A 4,962-nucleotide genomic window follows, 5' to 3' on the forward strand; every position below is an offset into this window, starting at 1 on the left:
CGCATATATAAGTACACACATGTCTATACATATATTTATAAATATATAGTTTTATATATATATATATATATATATATATATATATATATATATATATATATATATATATATATATGTATACACAATTACATACATATACGCATGCAATTATATGTATATATATATATGTATGTATGAATGTATGTTTGTATGTATATATGAGTGTGTGTTGAGTGTGTGTCTGTGTGCTGATCAATTCCATAATTTAGTGAAACGCAGATCAATTTCCTCTAATAAGAAAAAGGATCTACCCTTGTTTCATGTGGATATACGTTGAGTGCTCACCTATTACTTTGATCAAGGAGAATTACTTTGAATGATAGGGTCAATTGCATAGATTGACGCATGGTTAAAATTGATAGTTATAATATGTATATAAATTTCTGTGATAGGTGTAACAACAGAGTCGGCTATTCTGGCAGAAGAATATTGAGTTTGTCTTTCAGTTTTGAATGATATGCCTAATGTCTAAATGTCACATAAGTTAGATTTGCTGTCAGCAAGTAAGAATGATCAAGTCCTGCAAACACATTAACTTTTCAGGTTTCATTCCATGACATTATCATCACAGCTTTTGTCATTTACAGGAGTTTTAATGTGATAGAGGAAAACCAGTTTCTTCTGTGACACCCCACCATTATTGAAATAGATGCAAGGAATGAATGAATGAATGAATTGCATTTTATCAAATATATGAAATTGCTTCAATGAATTTGCACCTGGTTTTAAAGGAAAAAAAGCAACAATAACTACAAACATAGTAAGTATATCAAAAACAAAGTCATCATCGCATTACTCAGAATTGTTATCGCCATGAAAACGTTAATGAACCTGACAAATACGGATTATAGGAAACAACAAACTCCATAGATTGCATGCATAACTCGATAGATAAGGAACCGATGCTGTAATATGAGACATTTACAGAGTTCACATAAAATGGTTGCACATGATTTTCCTTTGAAATCGATTATCGTTAAGGCATTCTAAGTCTTTCTTCGAACCTTTCAGTAATTTCATCGTTGACATCATGAAAAGAGGTTTTTCTGAAGTTAAAAGAGGATTACCAAATACTTTAGCGATGTTTAACAGGGAAAATTGTCACTAGAATGATGGACTTGGTGAAAGGTTATGTACTGTTAAATGCTTTCGATTCATACATTGAAAATGTTTATGTGAATAACAAGGCAATCATGGTTTAAATTACCAATCAAGAACTGAGAGAAACGTAGGATATTAGGATATCATGGAGTTATTACATCCATTCATGTAGCTATTTGAGCAAACTATGATTAAATAACGGCAAAGAAATGACTCAATATTACGGTTATATTAAGTTAGAAGAAACAGACGCTCAAATGCATGATATTGGTCTAATAATTGATGAATCATGCTAAAGTTAAACATTAATATACTGTAGCCGTTAGCCGTTGTCATTGTAGTTGCACTTATTTAGCTACATGGCAGCTATAACGGGACAGACACATTGTCCAAGGCGTTCCAAATGTGACGAGCCCGTCTTTTTGTGAATATCTAGGATAATCTTTATCAAAAAGTCATTCCCTTTCAGAGAAAGTTGGGATGGGGTTTGATGTACAATTGGTGAGGTATATTTAGAAGGTCAAAACGTCAGGAGATAACTGTTAAGTGTATTTTTCCAACCGTACAGTTCTAAGGTATGTTGCTGTTCCTGTTGGTGGTAGTGATGGTGTTGCTGAAATTACAAGATCAACCATGATTGAGAAAACCTATTGTTAAAAATATTCAAACCGTAACCATCTTGTGTCTCTCAGGCAAACTTGACTGTAGTATGTAATATGTAATTTGTTCATTTTGTCTAAGGCAATGGGAATTTCACTGCTCTTTCTTACTGGTCTTTTTCTATTTACACAAAAACTTAATTGTAACGTATGACATTGTATAGTCTTATCGAAATTTGGTGCGTTGGTGCGTTGGTGTAACGACAGTACACTTGCTCGCATAAACAAAGTGGTATGGGTTCGAGTCCCACCCGTACAGAAAAACCTACTATTTTCTGTCGAGGGCTTATATGCCCCATTATTAGACTATTTACTTTAGACCTTCTGCCGTGATCGTTTATCAGATTTACGTTTATGAAATACTATTATCATTTACAGAATTGTAGAAATCGACGCTGCTTAAGAAAACCATCGCAGTGAAAGCACACGAAAGTTTGTTTAGAAAAACAACTACGAACGAATTACTTTTCTTAAATCTGCTAAAGGCTAGTGGTCACTGAAATCTGAGGAATTGCTTGACTGCAAATAAGAAAGTAAGACTTTTCTATGTTGAAAATTTGCGTCCATTAAAGGAGAACATTGGTAAAGGTAAAGGCTATCATTTCTAGTGCGTTTCATATTTTAAGTCACAATATATAATTCAGTTTCAATTAGTAATACATAATACACAATGCGTTGGGCAACCACACACACACATAGTTTTAAATTATGTAGCATTTCAGTTTGTATATACATATATATATATACACGCACAGATATATATATATATATATATATATATATATATATATATATATATATATATACAGGGTGTCCACAAAGTCTGGGTACATGAAGTAAGTAAAATAATAACATAAACTATTAAATATCAGAAATAATAATTTATTAAAGTAAGTGTTAATCCCCATGTGGGTACATGGAGTGAATAAAATCATAACATAAACAATTAAATATAAGAAATAATAATTTCTTAAAGTATGTGTTAATTGGCATGTACCTAGACTTTGTGGACACCCTGTATATATATATATATATCCATGTATGTATACATATAGATGTAGGTATGTACATATATGTATGGATATATGCATATATTTATATATTATTTATATTATTATATTGTATATATATATATATATATAAGGGCATAGCTATACACATACAGAGTCAGACACACACACACACATATAAACGTTCATGCCTACATATACGTACACACATATATGTATGTGTAAGTGTATACACACACACACACACACACACACACACACACACACACACATATATATATATATATATATATATATATTTATATATATATATATAGTTAGTTAGTTAGATATATAGAGAGATAAATATATACATAATACATACATACACACACGTAGATACCAATCTACATGACGTTATATGGAATGCTTGATTAACATACAATTCGTAATACTATTATCAAGTTTGAATTTAAAATGTTTCAGCCATCTGTTCGACGTACGTGCAACATAAGTTTCTATAAGTTTATATCGACATCGATCTGAGAAACCATTTAAGTAAATATAGCTTATATATTTATCTACTTTGATTATGGCTTTAAATTAACGCACGCTTCTAGTTGATTACTTTAGTTGTAGATATTCCCATGTATAACCCCACAACCCACTCGCTAAGAGGAAGGAACTATTTACATTTCTGGAACTAATTATACATATTTATAAAAAGTCGGAATTAGAAGGTACTTAAGCCATTTATAAGCAGTAAAGCATGTGAGTATCTGCGTATGTGAAAGCGAGAGAGACGCAGTAAGTGAGAAAGCTAGACCCATATAGAGATGTGTATGTATGCATATACCTACACACACATGTATGTATTATGAAAAGAGTGAAAGGTAGTGAGATAGTGAAAGACGGGAATGGCGGGAGATTTTTTTTCTTGAGTCCTTTCGGTCGCATAAGTATATGCCTCTGGGAGTTGTTACATGTATGAACAGACAAACGTGTTTCATTTCAATAGATTATTGAATTGTCATAAGAGACAGGGTTTTAATAAAAATTAAAAGCAGAATAGAAACTAGAAAATACATTATTGATTTTTTCACTACGTATGCAAGCGTGCGAACGTACATAGACACACACATGGACACACACACACACACACACACACACACACACACACACACACACACACACACACACACACACACACACACACACACACACACACACACACACAAAGAGGTTCAGAGCTGTACATGCACGATACAGGTAAAAACCATACGTACGCAGACAATTATACATGCAGAAACGTAAAAACACACTCGCACGCATACACACGCACACATGCACACGTATATGCATACGCATATGCGTGTGATGTATGTATGTGAGTGAGAGGGAAATAAAATAAATTTAAATGAACAAAAGGCTGAGAAAGAAGGCAAGTTGTGATATTGATGAAATGTTGGGTGGGGCACACTTCAAATGCAACAGTGTTTCAGGATTAAGAATTGGGAACACAAAATTAGGTGTATTAATCAATACATTGATACGTACATACACTCACAAGCAGTTTTGCTACATACTTGCATACATACATACATGCATACATACACAAATGCACACATAAATGAATATAGGTTTATATAAGTATGCACATGTGTATAGAATGCATACTTATATATGTATATTTAGATTGCATGCAACAAACATAACATATATACACACTTTTTAATCATGAGTGTGTATATGTGTGTATGTGAATGTCTTATGTGTGTGTTTTTGTGTGGGTGTGTGTGTGTGGAAGTATGTATTTACAGATGTGTGAAGGAATGAGGGAATTGGAAGATTCGTTAAGGCGTCAGGCAAAAATCTGTGTAAAACTTGTTCCAAGTCTCTATGTTCTGAGTTCAAATTCTACCAACATCCAAATCTCCTTACATTGTGCTGTAAAATATTGGATCAATTTTTCTCTCTTTCGAAATCAGCCGGATTTTTGCACGTTTTCTCTGAAGCACCAAGGCTGAAATATTAGGTGGATATCACATGATAGAAAATCACGCATGGTAATTTGGCCTTATATATTTTTTACGAAAGAATTTGTCGCATCAACTAATGACGTCACACTCTTAATCTAATGAAATTTAGCAGAGAGATAGTTTGGGAGACATATA

Source organism: Octopus bimaculoides, chromosome 16 (assembly GCF_046866305.1).
Source record: "Octopus bimaculoides isolate indiv1 chromosome 16, ASM4686630v1, whole genome shotgun sequence".
In the NCBI taxonomy this organism is placed as follows: domain Eukaryota; kingdom Metazoa; phylum Mollusca; class Cephalopoda; order Octopoda; family Octopodidae; genus Octopus; species Octopus bimaculoides.